Source organism: Lissotriton vulgaris, chromosome 11 (assembly GCF_964263255.1).
Source record: "Lissotriton vulgaris chromosome 11, aLisVul1.2, whole genome shotgun sequence".
Taxonomy (NCBI): Eukaryota; Metazoa; Chordata; class Amphibia; order Caudata; family Salamandridae; genus Lissotriton; species Lissotriton vulgaris.
In genome coordinates this window covers 771,030,186-771,054,932 of record NC_141699.1, presented here as the reverse complement: position 1 = coordinate 771,054,932, position 24,747 = coordinate 771,030,186, and the positions used below count along the sequence as shown (strand labels likewise).

At 41.5% G+C, this 24,747-nt stretch overlaps 1 protein-coding gene and 1 pseudogene across 1 annotated transcript in view; both read left to right on the top strand.

Moving 5' to 3' along the window:
* The window catches only part of NYAP2 (neuronal tyrosine-phosphorylated phosphoinositide-3-kinase adaptor 2), a 987,564-nt gene that overhangs the window by 340,176 nt on the left and 622,641 nt on the right, over positions 1-24,747 (top strand). The gene's annotated exons all lie outside the window — the stretch shown is intronic.
* On the top strand, positions 21,010-22,002 carry LOC147683483 (protein-L-isoaspartate(D-aspartate) O-methyltransferase pseudogene; annotated as a pseudogene).

Genomic DNA, 24,747 nt, shown 5'->3' with positions numbered 1-24,747 from the left:
ACATTCTAAAAAACTAGGGACCACATTCTCCCTTCCATGTTAAATCAATGTAACAGTACTGCATTTAGTATTACTGATCCCACAAAGGTTCCTTTCCATCCAGTATGATTTTACACAAATTCCTAGTTCTATACTTCCGAAGAGATGATTACACAATAATACGGCATGCTTTCCTTCATTCCTAAGGCAATAACTCAGAATGATGTATTAACCCCTCCCGTACTCATAACGAGCTCAGCTTGTTATAAGGCACTGTTGCGCTGTGCTGATGATGAGCGGAGCTCGTCATGACACGCGCTGCGTTCACACGTGGGGCTAATTCCCCCGCTGTGCTGAACGTTCTGAAAAAAGGGTGTGGTCATGAGCTCAGCTCGTCATGAGCACAGCGCCACTGTGCAGCGTGACAAGCTGAGCTTGTCGCAAGCACCGTGGCGCTGCGCGTGCCCTCTCTTCCCCCAGTTCCGCGGGGGAATTAGCCCGCGGTGAAGGGGTTATTTGCAACAGGTTATGTTTATTGAGAATCACTCAAGGAACAGCCAGTGAATATGGTAACTACCTTGGAATTCAGATTTGTGCACAAACTCTAATTTCGGGCCACTTCATATGTCCCAGCAAAGGCAGATTGAGGCCCTTTATTTTTATTGCGGTCTCATCATAGACAGCTCAAACTGTCTGTAAGAGAAAGTATTGTGAACCATCCTCCACAGAGCCAATCAGTAGATTGACCATTTGTCTTGCTCCGAAAGAAACATGCATCTAAGAAAACACAGCCGCGTTTAAACAACACCCGTTTCCTGCATTTTAGTGCCACCCATTGGTCACTAGAAAAACTTTAGCAGAAAGATGGTAGATTCAACATTGATCTTGACAGACATTCAGGGATACTATAATCAAGCACAGGCAATGCATGTTTGTCTCGCTGGTATATAAAAGTGAGGGAAACCTACTGACATTGCCATAGCTTATTATGTTTACCCATCATTTCAGTACAGTAAAAGACTAGTAGGATCTCTTTAATACTTGGAAAATCAGCAGATCCCAAGCTGAATTGTTTGACTATTGTGCAATATTTTATTATTGCATCCTTATGGGTGGCACGATATATTTATCTTTATACTGCTTTATAAATAAATAATGTTCTGAGCACAGACAGTTTGATTATTCTCAACATGTGTCATTTTGCAGTACTGTTATATTTTCACATCCTAGAAGTGCACCAGAGAAAGAAGCAAGGTAAATGTTCACTGCATTCTATGAACAGTAAAATTTACAATACAAATAAAAATAACGCATGCGGTTGGATTCCAGCGTTGTTGGTTTCTTCTAGGTCAGAAGAGGAATTAATTTCAATACTATTTAATGCTCTGGATTCAGGATTAGTGACCAACCGGATTAAGTCATGCTGCGCAGTATGTACTGCTGACCTAAGGGATTGTCATTGTGCAAGCACTGCATTGTCCTTCAGCATTTGATGTAGGGGAACCAAAACACAAAAGGGTTTTCCATCCAGTCAGAATGGCATTTCATGAATTAATTTATGCCTGTGTTTGTTTATGACTTAGACACATAGTCGAATACACCTCACCACAGCAACAAATACTTAGGAAGAGTCCAGGCGGCAGATCAAATCACAGACGGTGAGAGAGATGCAGAGTGTGATTGCCAAAAAAGGAAGACATATAGATAGACCAGCAGGGAAAGAAGCAGGGAGGAAAAAGAGACAGAGAGCCTGAAATTAACAAAAAGGGCACTGAATAGTCTTACTGTTCCTGTCTGAAAGGGAGTAAGGCAAACTGATGAATTTTAACGCATTCTGAAATTTGGTATTTTCATCACACCATTGCCGTGATGCCCTGTGCTTACAGTATGAATTTGGGTGCAGGTGGTGGGTAGTGGAACTTATTTGTAAAGTCCATGAGTTATTTTTCATCCTCAAACCAGTGGGGTAGCCATCAATATCACAAGAGATGCAGTGGCGCCAGGGCCCACTGCCCCTAGCCAAGTGTGCAAGGCCCCATTTCTTTGCAGATATTAGAGCCCAGGACATCCTTGCTACGGCATTGCTTCAGACTTTAACCCAGAGCAAGAGACACAAAGGTAGCAAAGGGAGAATGCAGGGATAGGAATAACCTCTAAAGGAGTGACAGATAGGGAGTGCAGGGTGATGGATGAGATACGCATGATGTGGAATCAAGACTAGGCCATCTCTGTATTCAGCAGCCCTAGCATTCAGCAAAGATGATAGTTGGTTCCTAGTAAAAGTTTGACTTCTTGCACCATTATATTTTTAAATAAATTAAGAACTGAACAGACATATTTACTTGAGATCATGATACAAAAGATTACATTTATGTAAGAGCTGAAACCAAGCCCAGTTAACCAGGTTGCGTCGTTTCACAGCTGTTGGAAATGAACAACTTTTGTGTGGTGTACCCCCAGCTTTTTGCCTTGATTGTTTATGCTGGCTGTAGAACACTGTGCACTTCACCCCTCCTAGCTATTCTGAAAGTGCCTGTGCTCTCCATTCCAAGATCAAGAAATTGGCACAGCCCTAATTGGCATATTTAACTTACCTATAAGTCTAGTATATGGTACCTAAAGTGTACCCAAAGCCTGTAAGTTAAATGTCACCCATGGCTCCCGCACACATTGCACTACCTAACGCAGTGAGAGACCAAACATGTATGCAAGCTTGCTATGTGTAGTACAGTGGTGCTGGTTTTAACTGCAATTTTGACTTGTCAAAATAAACCCTTTTTGAAAAACCTAAACCCTCCTTTTAAATATTATTAAGCCAACCATAAATAGGCCTAATTTCCCATTAAAGCGTGGTACACGGTATTTAATAGTAGGAAGTGTAAACGTTCAATGTTAAACATGTCTATATAGTGAAAAGGCTCAAAGGCTATTTTTATTGCAGCAGAGTGAGCCTGTTCTATAAGAAAGCTTTGGGATACAATATTTATGTTAATATTGCTATCTCCGCCTAGAAAACACCTACAGAGTTAATTTGTGGACTTTTTAAAATTTGTATTACCAACCCAATCCATTGGTAAAGTCAGATTTGTAATAAGTATTTTAGAAGAGGAACATTTTCAAAACTTGCCTGTCATCTGCCTAAAGCCTGTAGAAGCCTACCATTGTGAGATTCCAACTGTCACACAGGATCTGACTAGCCCGCTCAATGAGCTGTGAACTTTCTCCCAGAGCTTAGAGAAAGGCCTAGGGTGTGGGAGGAAGTTCTGTTTCTCTTACAGGCTGACCATCTGTGCTATGCCTTGGAACATAATTAACTTCAAAGGGACCTTCCCAGTCACAGGCAGATATAGCTAACACCTAAACCTGCATCTTTCTTTGTTCCCCTTGCTAGTCAGGCTGATATACGATCTGGTTTTGATTAACCATAGCGGAGGGGCTGCTCATTTCCCTGCCAATACCTCTAGGGTGGCACTAGAGCTCTGCACAGGGGAAAAGATATTCTGCCATGTTGGTTTTGGGCAGAGGGGGGCACTGTAGAATTGTTTTCAGTAAAACTCACAAGACATGCTGCCACAGTTGGTAGAGTCAGCGTTAGAAACTTTCACCCCATTGGTTAGGGAGTGTCCAAGTGTTTCCCTCACCCACAGGCTGGCACTGGCATATATGTGGCACCCATTGTACCCTCCTCCGATCACTTCTGAGCCTGTAGATGCACAAAAGAGGACTGAACCTGCCGCCTGTGACCTGAAAAGAGCCTGAAGACTGGAGCTGCTCTTCCTCGTGTACTCAGGACAAAGAAGTGGACTTTAAGGTTCATAAGACTGACATCCTGTTTGGGCTACAAGGACACAACAATATTCCAGAGGCCTTTTTCTGCATGACCGGGTGACCAGTTCTAACTGGAACTGCCCTGGACCTTGTTTCTGATCTCTACTGAAGTGAGTCTTGACCCCACAACTGCTGCACCCAATGCCTTAGACCCCTGACTGTTGTCAAAGTTTACTCCTCCTCCCAAATCCTGGAACCTGGGACTTAAAAACTTGTTGCCACTTTTTGCAACATTTGCTTTGAGAACCAACAGGTGATCCGGACTAACCTGTCAAGCCCGCTTGATGAATTCATTTTGCCTCTGGGATAAAATGCAGGTCGCTCCTGCTACTTTCTTATCAGCAGCAGCAAATCCTATTCAGTGGGGCCTCATGGTGAAGGGGCCCAGCCCTGTGAAGCCTTCTTCAGCTACAGCCTGAAGCCTTGTCCCACTAAAATTATCCGAGATCAAAAAAAGTGACTATGTTTGAAGGTACAAATATTCATCGGTTGAATGCTTTAAAAGTATTCAGTCGACGAAGGACTTTTTCTGTTTGCAAAATAAAAACAAATCCCACTCAGCTTTCTTACCAAAAATCAATGGTTTCATAGAGACCTCTTCTAGCAGCTGTCTTACTACATGGAGACCCTTTCAGCCACAGCATTGCCTCACTGAGGATTTTTGACATTTGTTTCAGTCCAAAGGGAAAACTTTTCACTGGCACAAACCTAGTACCTATATTTGACCCACACTCCTTTGCAGTTGTGCTTAAACCTTACCCTAATCCCAGTCAAGCACAAACAGATGACCACAATTGGTGCTTAACTCTGTTTGGCACTATGTTAAACCTTAGGCTTTTAAAACTGGTTAACTCTTGTTCTACCAATTGGATTTTTGTCATTTGTATATCATTTTATTTATTAAAATATTTTCTATTTTGTTTCATTGATTTGGGATTGTTCTTGTATTGTACTTTGACTGTATTTCTGTTTGATACTGCATAAGTACTTTACACATTGACTCAAGTTAAGTCTGACTGCTCTGTGCCATAGCTACCAGGGGTTTCAGCTCAGGTTATTTTAGTGACTTTAGTGGTTCACCATGACAAGGACTGTGGCTATTACCTGAGGCAGGTAGTATTCTCCCTTCTCAATTTATACCAAATTTCTTACAAAAAACAAATCTAAAGTACATTTAAGTAATAAACTGAAATCTAGGCCTTTACTTTACCATGTTCCCTTTATGTTGTCCCTCTGTTAAACGTTTCCAGTGTTACTTTCTCATTGTTTCAATGGTTCTTTTCTCATCCCTTTGTTGATTTCCTATTTGTTTCTTCCTCATTGCGTTTTTTGTTTCATCAAAGAGTGTGAACACAAGGCGGAATGTAATCCTTTCTGAGTCCAAAATAATTGTGATGTTGCCTGAAATTGCAAGAAAAGTCACACAAAAATATTACACTGATACCTTCACTAGTCGGTATATAGGGACATTATAGTAGCATCATTTCGTTCCTGTCAGTTGACCAGCTTTTAAAACAGTTCACCACTTGGTTTGAGATTTTACAGCATAATGTAAACTGAACTTATTGCATTTATGAAAGAGCCTAAGAAGAAAGAAAGAGCACAGCTTTGAACCATGAATTTCATTTTCAAAAGAGATTCTCATTATACTTCTGTAAGTCTTATTCCTTTTGAATGCACCATTCATTGCATTATTAAATATTTGATCATGGCTTTTTGGCTTAGCATGATATTACTTCATATGATAATATAAAATGAACTATAGCATTTCTAAAAGATTATTATCTCACACTTGTAATATAAAATGAATATATTAAGTCATTGAACCGTAAAGCTTCCCTACGGATGGTAGCTGATTTTGTGAACTGGAGTTTATTATTTTTTTTCATTATTTTGTGGTATTTACAGATTTTCAGACAGAGACCACATTGGGTTGGCCCAAACAACCGTTGTTTTACAAACCTTTCAGCACTATCACTCCACTTGGGTACAAATAAAAATAAAGGTGGAGGTCTGTACCACGTGATGTGTAGTGAAGTTGTCCCTCTCTGCATTTGGAAGGTACCTTGTTCACTCATAAAGCAAAAATCCAAAACACACCAGACAGTTTTTGCAAACATTGAGATCAGATGATGTTTGCATTATCTGAACGTTTAAGGAATACTAATAGTGGTAGATCAAATCTAAGCATTTCTCTCTGATTTATTTTATGATGTAAGTGTATTGGTTAACATAGTTTATCAGTTAGGAATTTAGCACAGTTTAAAATTCACCACCCTTATTATGTAATCTGATAATCGCATTGTATTTGCATATATGTATTAATTTATTTGGTTTTGTAAAGCACTGGCTTGTGACAAATGCCACTCATAACAATGATAACCATAAGAGGAAGTGAGGTCTTTGGACAAGCCTATTCTTGAAATACCCACACATATTGACACTTTGGCACTTATAAAAATGTAAGTTTATACTTATGATATGTAGGGCTTTACTATCTGTGACCTCTACCGACCAGAGGGAAGGCAGATAAAAAATTATCTTAGAGGCCCACCACCACTCTCTCTTTTGGAAAATTGCCTTTTTATGAAAAATAAATCATGTGACACCTGTTTCACTTTAGCTCACAGTACACCCAGAGATTTCTTAGGGCGTGGAGTGATAGTCTTGAATTCGATATTTGGTATTTAGTAACACAATGGGAATTGAGCAATGGTAGGCACTTTCAGTCTGCTGTTTGTGTCAAAAGTCAATTCTCTTCCAGTCCCAGATCCAAAGAAGTATTTCTGATAACCATGGACTCAACAGTTCGTGTGTATTTAGTGTTCCTCTCCTGTCTGGAACATTGATGAAAGATTGTGGGTGGGGGGAGGCAGCATTTCAGCATCCAAGAGGGAATACAATGTTCCAGAATCAGGTAATTACTATAAATAAATAAAATACTCCTCATATATTTTGTATTTAATATGAACAATTCAGTGAAATCCCTGAAAATGATATTCTTCATAGAAATATGCTTGGAATCGCAACTCATTTTTAATTATTCTTTAAATGTTCATGAATAATTCTTCCAAAAGTCATGGGAAATGTCTTTAACAACAGAACTTCGATATTCTTCAGACCTTTCCTTCTATTGAAAACTGTTGGAAATGGCCCTTTTTGCAGGTTTATCCCCAAACTTTTTGCTACTTCCTCCCTTGTTTTTCCAGACCTGTGGCTAGTGGCAATAGGACTCTGGGCACTTTACCACTGCTGATCAGTGCTAAATTGCATATGCTCTCTGTATAAATTGTTATTGTAATTGGTTGTCCATGATTGGCATATTAGTATCACCAATAAGTCTCTAGTAAAGTGCACTGTGTGTGCCAGGGCTGGTGATTCAAGTGCTACTAGTGGGCTTACAGCACTGATTGTGTCACCCACATGAGTAGCCCTAAAATGGTGTCCCAGGCTTGCCACCGCAGTGCCTGTGTGCAGTCTGTGAACTGCCTTGTCAACCTGATCAGTGTCCCTACTGACCAGGCCTAACACTTCCCTTTCTGAACACATTGGACCCCCCCTATGGAAGGCCAAGGTACCCGCTTGGACAGTGTGCAGTGTATGTGAAAGGTAGAGCATGTACTAGTGCAGGTGACATGCTCTGGTAGTAAACTACAGCCATTTTCGTTTTTCACTATTGTAAGGCTATCTTGCCTATTGGCTATCATAGGTAATGCTGGTTACAGTGGTTACCTGCATATCTTCCCATAGGAGCAAGATAGGACATACAAGTCTGGTATCCCTGAACTCAGAATTTAATAGTACATCTTTTAGAAAAGGTGGTTTTTTAATCCTGTGTTTGAGAACAGCACTTTTAGAAAGTGGCTCTTCTCTTGTCTGTGTGCCTTGGCCTGTTTGTGAATTGACTGTCTGGTTTGTGAGTGACAGGGGCTGGGTGGCTCCCAGAGGCTAAGTGGGCTATCCCTGGGATGAATAGCTCCATCTGCATCTAGAGTGGTGTGAGGGAGTAGCACCTGAACCTGAATAGGGCTGTGCCTGCCTTCCACAATGCTGGCTCTACCTCCTGATGGGCAGCTGACAACACTGCCCCTGTCTCTGAAAGGAAAGGAGAGGCCAGGAAACCAAAGTGCTCAAGGAACACCCAGAACTGGTTCAGACAGGGCTCAGAGCCCTCATGCACAAAGGGAACTAAGACTTTTAGGGGTATAAGTACAGGACCCCAGACTACAGAAAATTAGATCACCCTGAAATCAAGAAGGAACCTCTGCCAAGGAGAAAGCTGAAAGACTGAAGAGGAAGGACTGTCCTGCTGTGAGCTTGAGGACTGACCTGCAGCTGCTTTGCTGCCAAGGAGCGGGAAAGTACTTTGCTTTTTGCTGTGTCCCCTTGCTTGAAGAGATCTCCAAGGGCCTGGGTTGAGCTGGCTCCCTGTTAAGAAGTCCCAGGAACAAAAGGACTTCACCCCCAGCTTCCCCCCTGAACTCTACTGAGAGAGTTATGTCCTTCCTAGAGTGCTTGGGCCAGTTGTGGTGCCTCTGGAAGTTGTACCTGTTGTTGGGAAGCTGGACAAGAACAAACTGAGTCTTTCTACCAAGTTTCACGCATCGCTCGCTTGCAGAGCGCCTCCCCTTCCGTGCGAGGAAATTCCCGCCGCCGTGAAGATCGAGATCGTTGCAGCACCTGTTGCCGCTGCAAGAACCGACGCATCTGTTACTTGTGTAATGCTTCGCTCCGGTGTGGAAAAAGTACCATCGCTGCCATTATCGTCGCAGAGCCTGTGATAACTGGAGGAGATCATTGCACGGCCTGCTTGCTACCGCAATACGTCGCTGTGAGAGTGGTCGCAGAGCCATTGCATCGAGAGGCTGCGAGAGGAGAAGATCGATGCTGCGCCGCACCTGAGATCGTCGCCGTCCCGATGATCGTTGCATTGTACCTTTGAAAAACGCTTCCTACGAAACCTGCGCACCGGAATCCACACAAGGTATCGCATCCCTCCCCATACAGACCAGAGTCACCGCAACACGCCTGCTGCGTTCAGCTGGGTTGTCGCATCGCCTCCCCAGGGTCTCAGGAGTGATGCATCACTTGTTTTTCAATGCTGCAGCTTTCACTTGGAGCTTTTGTCGCATCTAAAGGTACTTTTGGCTAAAACATGACGCAACTCTGGATTATTTTAACGCAACCTTAAGAACTCTTTTAAAACCATATTCTTGAACTGTGTATGTTGGATTTTTGTCGTTTTGGTCTTGTTTAGTTTAGATTAAATACTTCGATTTTTCTAAACTGGTGTGGAGTCCACATGTGGTGTTTACACTGTGTTACTGTGAGTGTTGGTACAAATACTTTACACATTGCCTTTGATAAGCCTGCCTGCTCGTGCCAAGCTACCAAGGGGTTGAGCAAGGGTTATTTAAAAAGTGTATCCCCCTTACCCTGACTAGAGACCAGGGTCCCTATTTGTCACAAGTACCTACCGGTGCCAACTAGAGACCCCGAAATCTAACAAAAATACATCTAAATATTTCTTAGATCTAGATTTTACAAGGGCTTAAAGTACAACCTCCTTTCCAAACATTCGTTGCATCCTTCCCTCACACTTGTGGTCTCCATTTTTTCAGGAATCAATTAGGGTGGAAGGATTTTCGAAGCCCCAGGTCAATTTACATGTTCTTTGTTGTGCATGTGTGCTGACTATCAATTTCTTAGAAGGAATGTCAAACCTGATAGCAGTGCCATTCAATAAACTTGTGTTCCAATGAAGATCTTTTCAAAAAGATGTTAAAAGATAATGCAATCTTAAAAAATAATACACCATATTGGTAATAGTATAACATATAAAAAAGAAACTTTGGGTCAGCCTTCAGTAGCTATTGGTGGTGGTGTAGGAAATTGTCTTCAGAACAAGGGTGCTGCCATCAATTTTATATCACTGAAGTCATGGGAATTGTGAAAAATCCAAGCATCACACAAATACCATTAGTATAGCAAATGAGCCAGGTTTTCATTTAGCAGAAAAGAGGTAAGGGTGTGGTATGTAGCTGGTGGTGAATTTTGGAGCACACTATCACAATTTATATTACTAAATCATGGTCTGGTGGCACACTGCCATTTACAGGCAGCACATTTCCCATTGAAATAGTTAAAACATACTGACATGCAGTGTTACTGATAAAACTGTATATAGTGCACACATAATATGTGGAAATCAGGTTTCAGCAAATATTTATCATTTGTAAATCACCAAGTAAAGTGGTGCGATTTGATTTGATCCTATTAAAATCTATGTTTCCGTCACACTTTAGAATTATAATGCAGTGCTTCATTTGTGCATTCCTAACTGCTGATATATTTTGAAATATTTGTACAGCTCACTTACAGATATAGTTAAATTGTGTGTTAGAAAAAAACTGACATCCTACTCCCTTTCCTTTCACAACCCTCAGAACCCCAGTGAGATTGTCTGATATTTCACTTTAAAAAATCCCTGAACTTTGCAACCAGAGAAAGAAAAGTGAATACCAATCTCCATGTTATGAGAATGAGCAGCAATTTGTTAGATGACATAACCTGACATTTGACCCCTGTCTTTGAAGGCTCAGCAAATGTGGCAAGATAAAAATAAAATGTAAAGGAATCATTATTTCTCATTCACCTTCTGAACTCCAGCATTGTACTTATGGGGGTGCTACAGCACCTCCCACACCACTACTTCCATTACCTTTGGCTAGTGGTTTGTTGGGGTGTCCATGAGGTCCATAAGAAAGCATGCACACAGTGCAGGAATGTGTGAAACTCCATTACCTGCTGGCTTAGTTGGGAGTGTCAATCTTATGTTGGATCAGCCCACAAGACTGCTATTTGGTAATTCCACTGTCAATTATGTTGAGTGGTGTCATTTTGCCTTAATGCAAGAGTAAAGGATGTTATAGAGTCGCAACACTGTGGAATGCTTCAGCTGTACGGGACTTTTTTCATCCTTTGTTGTGGTAATCTTGGAAATGAATCGGCTGTTGTTTATGAAGTAGAGGTTGAACGACACACTCATTCAAAAGATGAGTGCTCATCAGCATCACCTGCAACCACTGTCACAATTTAAGTAATGCCTGCTTTACAACCATCTGGAACATGAAGAACCCAATCAAATTCCACACATTTTCCCCACATTCAACCATTAATCGGAGTACTTCCCAAATGTCGAGTCCTGATGTTTAATCTCAGCAAGGCATGGCTTTCCTGTAGACCATACCCTCACAAATAAGCAATTGCCACAAAAAAGGGAAAAAAGGGGAGGAAGAAGGCTAGAAAGTGGGACTAGGAAGTTGAAATATTATTTTGAATCAGTAGTCAATAATTACTTGACTATTAAGAAATACTTTATATATATATATATATATATATATATATATATATATATATATATATATATATATATATATATATATATTCACTGAAAAAATAAAAAAATAAAATAAAACCATTGAAATTCCCATGTTATAGTGAGTAATGGCACTGACCATGTCATGAGTGATGTAATATGTGACATCATCAGCAGTGCATTGCATGCGCAAGTTATAGTGAGTCCAACTAACTATAATGTGGGAATTTCAACGGTTTTATGCGAGTAAAACTTCCTGCTAACTATAACTGGTGTGAAACCTATGTTTTTTTCAGTGAATTTCATAGGTTTTTTAAATGCTAATTCCTAACTATATATAGGGCCTCAAACCTATGAAATGTAATATTTTTTATACTGAATCCTATATTGTATATTTATATAATATTTTTTTTTTTGCCCTGGTGCGCTCCCGGGGCGCGCCCCATTGTGCGCATTGGAAAGCGCATTTTTTCGCGCACCGGTGAGAGTCCCGTTAGCGCTATTACCGCGAAGGAAAACATCATGACGTATCGCGAAGCCACGTCCGCGTGATACGCATGGCGTAAGCGCACCCGGAAATACTCGAGTGAATACGATCGCGGCGCACCCCATGGCGCGCCCGGGGGCACGTCGCGCAAGCGCGTCGGGTCATGTGACCTAAAAATAACACTTTTCATTGGGGCAGAACAGTTTTGGTTTCTAAATGATGAAAGCCCGGGTCATGTGACCTGAAAATAACACTTTTCATTGGTTCAGGACAGGTTTTTTTTCCAAATGATGAAAGACTCCACCTTTTTTCCTTATTCTGACTTTATCCTTTGACTGAGGAAGACCTGTTTGAACATCTTTGAGAAAAATGTTGTACTTTAAAATGGCTACAGTAGCAGCAGCAGCTAGAGCATCTTCGCCACCACCACCACCACCACCATCAAGAGGACCACCACAACATTACATTGGTGGTCAAGAAGAGGAGGAGGAGGAAGAAGGGAGAAGGTGGCTGCCAGAAGACAATACCCCATACAAGCCAAGGCAGCACATCGTATGGGAGTTTTTTCAATCCCAGAGGGCAAGAAAAAAGTCCGCGCGCTCCCCCACGGAAATCAAAAAAAAAAAAATTTTTTTTACACCGCGGGGCCCTTTCATAGCCCCCACATTAAACCTCGGGGGTCAGGAGGGATCTACTCTTATGGTCATTTCCTCCTTTGTTTTTGCCACCTCTTGTGTCTCGATCCTACCGAGACACAAGATGGCGGCCGCTCCGGACTGTTTGGAATGTTTACAGACAACCGAGAGCCAATCAGGTTTCCGCGCGCGAACTCGCGTAGCGCGCTGGTTAGTGCCCTGGTGCGCGTACCGGGGCGCGGCCATAGATATATATATTTTTTTGAAACTAAATTACTCAAAATTCACTGGAGCACATATCTTGAGACATAGCAAAGGCACATCAGGCTACCAGTCCCTACAATTTTGCCAGGTTTGGTGGAAATCCATTCAGCCGTTCGGGCTAAAAGTGAGGTCGACCACCCTATGGAAATTAACATGGGGAAAACATGTTTTGGGACCCCCCTTTTATCTCCCCCCACTTGACAAATCCCCCCCAAACTTTCAGGGAAGGACCGGGGCGTCGCGAGGCAAATTTGAGGAAATTGTCAGGCAGGTTCCTCAACCGGCACCAAAGTTATTCACAATAACTAGAGAAGTGTGGCTCAATGGTTAGAGCGGCAGACCCTGATGCAGAAGTCTGGCCCGGGACCAGAGTTCAATCCCTGTCTCGGCGGGTCTTGGGCTCAATTTCCTCAGACCTGATAATTCTCGCCTCGTGCCTATTCTAATCATGGGTCCCACTCTGCAACTCTGGGCAATAGCTTGCTTAATCTTCACAACGGCCGCAACAATGCTAGGGTGCCTGGCTTCACCTTGGGGGTGCCCAGGAGTGGGCACTTCACAGGGAAAGGCCAGGAAGGGTTCCTCAGCGGTATTCGTACAAGCGCCGAGATGCCTCCGGGTAGTTGTGCGCTATACAAGTACCTCTACATACATACACATACAATAGAATGCTGAGATTTTGCATCGAAAATAATCCTAACTATAACTACCTACTGGCGACTGCCAGTAGGTAATATATATATATATATATATATATATATATATATATATATATATATATATATATATATATATATATATATATATATATATATATATATATATATATATATATATATATATATTCACTGAAAAAACCATAGGTTAGAGACCATATATAGTTAGCTGGACATTTTATTGACATAAAACCAATGAAATTCCATATATAGTTAGTTGCACTAACTATATATCGCGCACCCGCAATCCACTGCTGATGATGTCACATATTACATCATTCATGACATGGTCAGTGACATCACTGATGACATCACTGATGACATCTCAAATGACATCACTGATGACATCACTGATGACATCACTGATGACATCTCAAATGACATCATCTAGTGTCTGTGTGTTTTTGTAAAGTTTAAATATGTTTTACATATTGAAGAATGAGTGGATGTATGGAAGACTGAGTGTGTGTGTGGCTGGCTGGGAGGTGTGTGACTCTGTGCATATCAATGTGTACTTGTATCAGTGATTGTATAAGAGAGTAAGTATGTGTTAGTATATGTGTGAAAAGTATGGTGTTCTGTGTTTAACTGTATAGATGAGGAAATCGAAGTGTGATTGATTCTTCACAGGACTGACTAGGTGTATGAGTGCATATGATAGTGTTGTAATAATGAGTGACTGTATGTATGAGTGATTGTATGGGTGAATGAGTGAATGTGTGTGTAGACGTAGGAATCAGTGAGTGCGTATGTAGTAACTGGTATTGGTGTGTCATGATGTCATCAGTGATGTCATTTGAGATGTCATCAGTGATGTCATTTGAGATGTCATCAGTGATGTCATCAGTGATGTCACTGAAGTATGGTGTTCTGTGTTTAACTGTATAGATGAGGAAATGGAAGTGTGATTGATTCTTTACAGGACTGACTAGGTGTGTGAGTAACTCCATGGATGAGTGGCAGTGTGTGAGTGTCTGCATAGGTGTATGAGTGCATATGATAGTGTTGTAATAATGAGTGACTGTATGTATGAGTGATTGTATAGGTGAATGAGTGAATGTGTGTGTAGACGTAGGAATCAGTGAGTGCGTATGTAGTAACTGGTATTGGTGTGTCATGATGTCATCAGTGATGTCATTTGAGATGTCATCAGTGATGTCATCAGTGATGTCATTTGAGATGTCATCAGTGATGTCATCAGTGATGTCACTGACCATGTCATGAATGATGTAATATGTGACATCATCAGCAGTGGATTGCGGGTGCGCGATATATAGTTAGTGCAACTAACTATATATGGAATTTCATTGGTTTTATGTCAATAAAATGTCCAGCTAACTATATATGGTCTCTAACCTATGGTTTTTTCAGTGAATTTTCAAGGTTTTGTAAATGCAAATTCCTAACTATATATGGTCTATAACCTATGGTTTTTTCAGTGAATTTCATTGGTTTTTTAAAAGCTAATATCTATAGCTGTAAAATATATTCTTTATTACGTGACGTATCACGTAGCCACGTGAGACGCCTCATGGCGCGTCACATAACCGTGACGTATCGGCTCTGCAGCGCAAACAAAACCCGTAACGTAAGCGTGCCGGAGCACGCTTACAGATATATATATATTTTTTAACCTTAATTAGACAAAATCCACACGTGCACATATCTTGAGGCCTTGCAAAGGCACATCAAACAAACAGTCCCTACAATTTTGCCAAGTTTGCTGGAAATCTATTCCCTTAATTTTTTTTTTACTGTTTCTCTTGGTTTTCCCCTTGTTACGCTTACCGGGACGCTACCCGGTACGCGAACCGGACGCTCCAAAAACACAAGATGGCGGACTCCCGTTACGCTGCCGGTTAGCTGCCCGGTTCGCGTACCGGGAAGCGCCTCTACCGCGAAAAATCGCGGGGGACTTTAATATCCCCCTCATCAATCCTAGGGGGTCAGGAGGGGTTTACCTTGCCCCCTTTCCTTCATCTCCCCCTTCTTTTTTCACCACATCTTGTCTCTCGAACCTACCGAGAGACAAGATGGCGGCCGCTCCGGACTGTTTACAATGTTGACAGCTACGCTGCCGGTTAGCTGCCCGGTGAGCTGCCCGGTGAGCTGCCCGGTGAGCTGCCCGGTGAGCTGCCCGGTGAGCTGCCCGGTGAGCTGCCCGGTTCGCGTACCGGGACGCGCCTCTACGGCGTAAAATCGCAAAAAAAAAAAAAATTATTTTTTGCCCCGCGGGGCACTTTAATATCCCCCTCATTAATCCTAGGGGGTCAGGAGTGGTCTACCTTGCCCCCTTTCCTTCATTTCCCCCTTCGTTTTTCACCACATCTTGTCTCTCGATCGTACCGAGAGACAAGATGGCGGCCGCTCCGGACTGTTTAGAATGTTGACAGACACCAGAGAGCCAATCAGCTTCGCTTCGCGAAGTTCCGTTACGCGTCAGGTACGCGAACCGGGGCGCTAACCGGACCGTTGTCACAGATATATATATTTTTTTAAACGTTCATTTCTCAAAATCCACTGGAGCACATATATTGAGACATAGCAAAGGCACGTCGGGCAAACCATATCTACAATTTTGCCAAGTTTCATGTAAATCTATTCAGCCGTTCGAGCTAAAAGTGAGTCCAACCGCCCTATGGAAAAATGAATGGGAAAAACGCGTTTTGGGACCCCCCTTTTTTCTTGGCCCCCCTTGACGAACCCCCCCCCAAAATTTTCAGGGGCTGCTCAGAAACAAAATGTGCCATTTTCCTGAAAATTTCAGCCAATTCCGTTCACAAACGCCAAAGTTATTAGACATAGAATTTTCAGAAATCCCATAGAGAAAAAATCCTAACTATATATACCCACTGGCTATCGCCAGTAGGTAATATACATATATAAACATATATAATCTGCATATCTATATAAATATAAATGCATGCATACATATACATATATGCATACATATGCATGTTATTTACATGAAAGTTTTAAAAACACTAATAAAAGCAAAGCTAAAAAGCCACCTCATTACAAACAGAATGGCTTTAACTTAAACGAGGGCGAGATCTATTGCATTTTCAATGCTTGTTTACTTTGGTTCTACCAAGAAGGCATTCAAATGTGTCACACATTTGCCATAAATTCTGAATGTTAGCACTCTAGTTGCTCATTAGATCACTGTAGTAAAGCTAGTGCTCACCAGGAAAGTCTGCTGCTAATCATGGTTTGCAGCCATTTTCCCGCATTTTTTATCCCGCAGACTTTCAGTCCGCATACCATTATCCCGCAAGGTCATTGACCTCGCATACCATTATCCCGCATTGTTTCAAAACGCATGTGCATTTATCGCGCATGCCTTTACAAAGAATTACGTTTTAAAGGCATGTATGGTAAATGCATTTGCGTTGTGAAAACCACGATGACGAGAGAGGTAAGTGGGTTTGTGTTAATTTTTTCGTGGGTTAGTGATTGTGTAGTTTTGTGTAGTGTAGTGTTGTGTTAGTGTAGTGTAGAGTTGTGGTGGTTGTTTAGTGTAGGGTCATGCTGGGGGTAGTGTTTTAGGGTTTAGGGTTGTGTTGTAGTGTTTGCGTAGTGTAGGGTCATGCTGGGGGTAGTGTTTTAGGGTTTAGGGTAGTGTTGTAGTGTTTGCGTAGTGTAGGGTCATGCTGGGGGTAGTGTTTTAGGGTTTAGGGTTGTGTTGTAGTGTTTGCGTAGTGTAGGGTCATGCTGGGGCTAGTGTTTTAGGGTTTAGGGTAGTGTTGTAGTGTTTGCGTAGTGTAGGGTCATGCTGGGCGTAGTGTTTTAGGGTTTAGGGTAGTGTTGTAGTGTTTGCGTAGTGTAGGGTCATGCTGGGGGTAGTGTTTTAGGGTTTTGGGTAGTGTTGGAGTGTTTGCGTAGTGTAGGGTCATGCTGGGGTGTAGTATTTTAGGGTTTAGGGTAGTGTTGTAGTGTTTGCGTAGTGTAGGGTCATGCTGGGGGTAGTGTTTTAGGGTTTTGGGTAGTGTTGTAGTGTTTGCGTAGTGTAGGGTCATGCTGGGGGTAGTGTTTTAGGGTTTTGGGTAGTGTTGTAGTGTTTGCGTAGTGTAGGGTCATGCTGGGGTGTAGTGTTTTAGGGTTTTGGGTAGTGTTGTAGTGTTTGCGTAGTGTAGGGTCATGCTGGGGTGTAGTATTTTAGGGTTTTGGGTAGTGTTGTAGTGTTTGCGTAGTGTAGGGCCATGCTGGGGGGTAGTGTTTTAGGGTTTTGGGTAGTGTTGTAGTGTTTGCGTAGTGTAGGGCCATGCTGGGGGGTAGTGTTTTAGGGTTTTGGGTAGTGTTGTAGTGTTTGCGTAGTGTAGGGTCATGCTGGGGGGTAGTGTTTTAGGGTTTTGGGTAGTGTTGTAGTGTTTGCGTAGTGTAGGGTCATGCTGGGGGTAGTGGTTTAGGGTTTTGGGTAGTGTTGTAGTGTTTGCGTAGTGTAGGGTCATGCTGGGGGTAGTGTTTTAGGGTTTTGGGTAGTGTTGTAGTGTTTGCGTAGTGTAGGGTCATGCTGGGGGTAGTGTTTTAGGGTTTTGGGTAGTGTTGTAGTGTTTGCGTAGTGTAGGGTCATGCTGGGGGGTAGTGTTTTAGGGTTTTGGGTAGTGTTGTAGTGTTTGCGTAGTGTAGGGTCATGCTGGGGGTAGTGGTTTAGGGTTTTGGGTAGTGTTGTAGTGTTTGCGTAGTGTAGGGTCATGCTGGGGGTAGTGTTTTAGGGTTTACGGTAGTGTTGTAGTGTTTGCGTAGTGTAGGGTCATGCTGGGGGTAGTGTTTTAGGGTTTAGGGCTGTGTTGTAGTGTTTGCGTAGTGTAGGGTCATGCTGGGGGTAGTGTTTTAGGGTTTAGGGCTGTGTTGTAGTGTTTGCGTAGTGTAGGGTCATGCTGGGGGTAGGGTTTTAGGGTTTAGGGTAGTGTTGTATCCGGGTCTGGTGGCTCAGTGGACTAATGCATCCATTGCAGGGGCCTGTGTTCGACCTCATGGTCACAGGTTCAAATCCCGGGGGTTCACTCAGCCTTTCATCCAACTGAGGTCGATAAAATGAGTACCATTGAGTTGGGTAACAATAAAACATCTGTTATTCAGCGCCAAGATACCCAAGGGTGAACGAGCGCTTTACAAATACACATGTTATGTTATGTTATGTTGTAGTGTTTGCGTAGTGTAGGGTCATGCTGGGGTGTAGTGTTTTAGGGTTTTGGGTAGTGTTGTAGTGTTTGCGTAGTGTAGGGTCATGCTGGGGGTAGTGTTTTAGGGTTTAGGGTAGTGTTGTAGTGTTTGCGTAGTGTAGGGTCATGCTGGGGGTAGTGTTTTAGGGTTTAGGGTAGTGTTGTACTGTTTGTGTAGTGTAGGGTCATGCTGGGGGTAGTGTTTTAGGGTTTAGGGTTGTGTTGTAGTGTTTGTGTAGTGTAGGGTCATGCTGGGGGTAGGGTTTTAGGGTTTAGGGTAGTGTTGTAGTGTTTGCGTAGTGTAGGGTCATGCTGGGGTGTAGTGTTTTAGGGTTTTGGGTAGTGTTGTAGTGTTTGCGTAGTGTAGGGTCATGCTGGGGGTAGTGTTTTAGGGTTTAGGGTAGTGTTGTAGTGTTTGTGTAGTGTAGGGTCATGCTGGGGGTAGTGTTTTAGGGTTTAGGGTAGTGTTGTACTGTTTGTGTAGTGTAGGGTCATGCTGGGGGTAGTGTTTTAGGGTTTAGGGTAGTTTAGTTGTTTAGTGTATGCTAAAGGCATATTCGTTCTAAAAGTTTTCGTTATTTTAATTTGCGGCCTAATAGTACATGCAGGATTTCGTCATATATTCACTAATTATACTTTCTATGGCAAAATGAACCCCCTCATTTTGTTCCTTTTTAAATTAAATGTTTTAAGAGTTACCACTTTATTCCAATCAAGATGGCTTCAGGTGTGCCATACCTTTGTAATAAGTAGGACAGTTAGCACTCTAGTTGTTCTTTAGAACACTCTGGGACATTCTGTCATTGGGCTATAGTTGGGCTACATCTGGCTGATATTTGGGCTACATTTGTTTTTTTTGTCTCTGGTGGCCATCTTTGGGCTACATTGGGCTACATTGGGCTACATTTGGGCTCCAACATATATATAGCCCAATGTAGCCCAATATATATTTTTCAAAGTTAATTTTTGTAAAAACCACTGGAGCCTATATCTTGAGACATAGCAAAGGCACATCGGGCTACCAGTCCCTACAATTTTGCCAAGTTTGGTGTAAATCCATTCAGCCGTTCAGGCTAAAAGTGAGGCCAACCGCCCTATGGAAAATTGCATGGGAAAAACACGTTTTGGGACCCCCCTTTTTTCTCGGCCCCCCCTTGACGAAACCCCCCCAAATTTTCAGGGGCTGCTCAGAAACAAAATGTTCCATTTTCCTGAAAATTTCAGCCAATTCTGTCCTTAAACGCCAAAGTTATTCGACATAGAATTTTCAAAAATCCCATAGGAAAAAAATCCTAACTATATATACCTACTGGCTATCGCCAGTAGGTAATATATATATATATATATATATATATATATATATATATACATATATATATAATAACATTTATAACTTACGTTTCACAAAAGAAATAAGTAGCAGCAAAGTAAATTTTCTAGACCTGGAAATAAGAATAGAACAAGGGAAGATGCACACACAACTATACATAAAACCCACAGCTGGAAACTCAATATTACACTCCATGAGTAGCCATCCACCTAAGCTGATCTACAGCATTCCGTATGGAGAAGTTTTGCGCATTAAACACAACTGTACATCAGAGGAAGATTACAATGAGAAGGCAAGGAAAAGTGTAGATAGATTTAGATTGCGAGGCTATGGGGAGAAGTGTTTGAAAGAAGCCCAGATAAAAGTGGATAACATCCCACGAAAAGAAACGTTGAAAATCAAAACGAAGAATACCGAAATGGAAAGGAAATTCAGATTAATTACCACCTATTCAGAGGGGGCGGGGATGTTAAGAACAGCATTGAGAAAGAGTTGGAATCTGTTAACAACTCATCCAATAATAGGTACACATATCCCAAAGCAACCTATGATAACCTATAGGAGAGCGAGGGCATTAAGGAACGCTTTAACAAACAGTTACCTCACCCGCCCTATAGAGCAACCATTCGGTAAACCCATACCGGGCTTCTACCCATGTGGACGCTGCAAAGCGTGTAAACATAGCAAGAAAGTGACATCTTACCAGGTGAGAGAACAGCAACGAAAAATTAAATCCTTTCTAACCTGCACAACACCATTCACAGTCTATTGCCTAGTGTGTCCGTATGGACTGCGCTATATAGGAAGCACAGTAAACCCCACGAAAATGCGCATCCTGGAACACCTCAGAGCAATCACAAATTGTGATCCATCATATCCAGTGGCGAGACACTATAAACAACACCATAAGAGTAATAGTGAGCAACTGGAATATTTTGCACTAGACCAAGTACCTATCAACCCTAGAGGGGGAGATAGATTACAAAAATTAAGGAGGTTGGAATCCAGGCACATTATAGACGTCGGAACTAAGAACCCCGGAGGTCTCAATAGCCATGAAGAGATGACTGTACACCTAGGCTAAATGAACCCCAATTGAATGTTACAGAGTAAGAGTTGACCAGGAGAATTTCTTATACTATGAAATGTTAGAAAGTTTTAAGATTAGATGAATTTGTGATTTGGTAATTTCATTTATTATGTTTAATTTGATTTTGGTTGGCTGAGAGCGGCTCTGTACCTGCTGCGCAGACTGTGCCTCGCCATGGCCTGGAAGTCCGGGGGCACTTGCCACGCCGAGCTGGTCAACAACCTGCGCAAAAATGGAATAATAAAATCTGTTAAAGTGTTTGAAGTAATGCTGTGCACAGATCGTAGACACTATGCAAAATGCAATCCATATATGGACTCCCCACAATCGATAGGTTTTCAAGCAACAATCAGCGCTCCCCATATGCACGCCTATGCACTAGAGCTTTTTCATGACCAACTGTATGAAGGAGCAAAAGCGCTGGATGTAGGATCTGGAAGTGGAATCCTTTCTGCATGCTTTGCATGAATGGTTGGTCCAAGCGGACAAGTTGTTGGAATAGATCATATCAAAGAGTTAGTAGATGACTCTATCAATAATGTAAATAAAGATGACCCTACCTTGTTGTCGTCAGAAAGAGTGAAATTGATAGTGGGAGACGGAAGAATGGGATATCCTGAAGAAGCTCCTTCTGATGCTATTCACGTAGGCGCTGCAGCTCCTGTTGTCCCACAAGCACTTATCGATCAGTTAAAACCTGGAGGAAGATTAATATTACCTGTTGGTCCTGCTGGCGGAAACCAAATGTTGGAACAGTATGACAAACTAGAAGATGGTGGCGTCAAAATGAAATCTCTGATGGGGATCATCTACGTGCCTTTAACAGACAAAGAGAAACAATGGTCCAGGGGTGAATTATAACAACTCCACCCGTTTGATCCAACCGTAGTATTACAGTGGGATACTCATCTCCAATTCGAAATGCTTTTTGAAACAGCAATGCACCTTTTTTGGACTTCGTTGTGCTGTTATGATCGGCATGAAAACGTATCGTGTTGTATCATTTTTTTTCTAGAAGCTGAACGTGCTAATCTGGTAGAGAATGGTTCAAAATAATAATTCGGCAGCGTTTTGTTTACATGCCTTTTATTCGTCTAAAGAAGAGGAATCTGTCAGGTTTTATTTTTATTTGTGGACACTTTAAATTTTAACATAACTGTTCAGAATATTCATGGTTCTGTTGCTCATGCACTCCTTGACACTACAGTACGTGCACATTGCCAGATTCTATATATATCCAGACGTCTGCTAAATGCTATAGATAAAACCGAGATGAGCTTCCCTTTTCAATCATTTGAAGTGGTGTCATCGAATAGCATGTAGTGTAGTGAATACAACCTGCTGCTTTGCTACATTTACACAACCCGATATTTGTACATAATAAACTTGAATAAATTCTGGATTTTCGCTTATGTTATTGTAAGCTCCGCTGTTCAAAACGGGTATAATAGACACAGATTTTCATATTTCACTTTGCTCGATCAACTTCCTGATTTACTATTCATGTTCTGTGTAAGCTATGCCCATGCTACTGAACAGCGTATGCAATGATGCTTTGCCAAATAAAAATAAGTACCTATCAACCCTAGAGGGGGAGATAGATTACAAAAATTAAGGAGGTTGGAATCCAGGCACATTATAGACGTCGGAACTAAGAACCCCGGAGGTCTCAATAGCCATGAAGAGATGACTGTACACCTAGGCTAAATGAACCCCAATTGAATGTTACAGAGTAAGAGTTGACCAGGAGAATTTCTTATACTATGAAATGTTAGAAAGTTTTAAGATTAGATGAATTTGTGATTTGGTAATTTCATTTATTATGTTTAATTTGATTTTGGTTAAAGGGGTATAATTTGCACAGTGTGTTAAGAAATCAAGTCTAGAGATAGTAAATATGAGGGTTACACTGCATAAGCCCATCCAGGGCAAAATAATAATATAGAATGATGTAAAATATGAATATAATTGAAAGCAAAACTGTTTGTAAATATGCACAAGCCCATCCAGGGCGTAACTAATGCAACAAACGTTGAAGAAATGAAAACGGTGAATAACTGTGAAGAATAACCATTCCAATATGGCGTATATGTTCGGGAAGTAGCCCTGTTTCGATCTCGATGACAATGTATCACGTGAAGGGTATTTAAAATTAAGAAAAATGGCGCGTCAGTGTACCACTGACAAAGGCAGGAGCCGAAACACGTCTGGTGCTCAGAGGGTCGAAAATAAAAACGCTGATCCTCCTCCCGCGAGTGCTGTTTTCTTTGTAAAATACGAAAGGAAAGAAGCCACGATATATATATATATATATATATATATATATATATATATATATATATATATATATATATATATATATATATATATATATTGGTTTGCATTTATTTGATATATACCTTTGTTAATTTAATACGAAAATCCTGAAATAATTGCATTAAAAGGAGCGTAGTGGAGCAGTGTTTCTCCTATTAGCATACTGCTTTCGAAAAAATGCTAAAATGAAACGGTTATATCACTGGATTAACTAGTGTAGCCAAATAAGGATGCTTGATACATCTCAAGTGGAAACATTGTTTAAACGCCCGCTTTAGTGCTGTCCCGCCTCTTTTGCTATTTTACTGAAAGGTTCAATGAGCCTGAGTCTTCTGCTGTCTGGCAAGATGGCGCACCTCTGGCACGCGCTGCTCTTTCATGTCTGCTTATGGATGCGTCCTGCTCTTTTTCGCGTTTTGAAAGGATCCTCCCTGCTGGTTGTAGCTTAGCAGCGCTATCACTCTCATGCTGAAACTGTGATATCAAATACTGAAGCTGCCAGCAGTCACTTGATGCCTTCAAATAGACTGACTGAGCGCAGTGGACTGTGAGCTGCAGCCTCCCTACCGGAAGGTGGAACATAACACGCGGAGAGTTGGCCTCCCATAAAGAAAGTTCTGGTGGATAGCACAATGTGCTGCATATCACAGGTTCTGGGTACGGCAGGGCACCTCAGAGTCATAAAATACAATTTCAGAAATGCATTTCTTTCCTGCAAAATTTAATGAAAATTTAGCAAGAGCACCCTTTTTTGTAAATTGGGGTTTGCTGGTATATTGTGTGACTACTGTATGCAACAGCATACCGTGCTTCAAAAGTCACATCAGGCTGGTGCATGTAAAAATGTCTCTTTAGAAGCCATATCTGACTAAACCTGTCTCCTGTTGACAAAAAATGTGACTCAATTGTCTATTACAAAATTTTGAGAAGTTTCATGAATGTTGCCTAATGCAAAATTTGGGAATTTCTTTAAGTTCACTTGCATAAACAAAATGTCACCTATGCTTAGTCTATATATGCAAACAATGAGCATCAGGAGCTGTTTCATCCTTAAAGCAGCTCTATATTATATTACCATGGGACCACATCACCTGTGACTCCGCTCATTATTTTTTAATATTAAAGAAGCCGCGAAGTGATTCACTTGAAATAGTAATTCGCCTATTTCAACATGTTCTTATCCATTTTCATTTGGCAACATAGTTAAGGGAGAATATACACAATGTTTTCTAGTTGCCAGATTTGCTAACACCGATATTAATCGGATTTATTGTCTTCCGTTGTATTTTTGTTTTGCTTTTTTTGCTTCATATGTAAGAAAAAGCTGTTTTTAATTTCAAAATTGATGTCCAATGCGAAGTCTGTGCAGGGTAGGCCACCTTGAACCGCTTCTTCTTTTGAAGAATGAGCACTGAATACAAAATAGTTGAAGAGTTGTATTGTTTTTTAATAAAAATATTATTCTGCATGCTTTATTTCAGCGCCATTTAAAGAATAATAGTGAACACTGCTCATATTTATATTGATAATATTGGCGATTCAATTGTAAGTTCATAAAA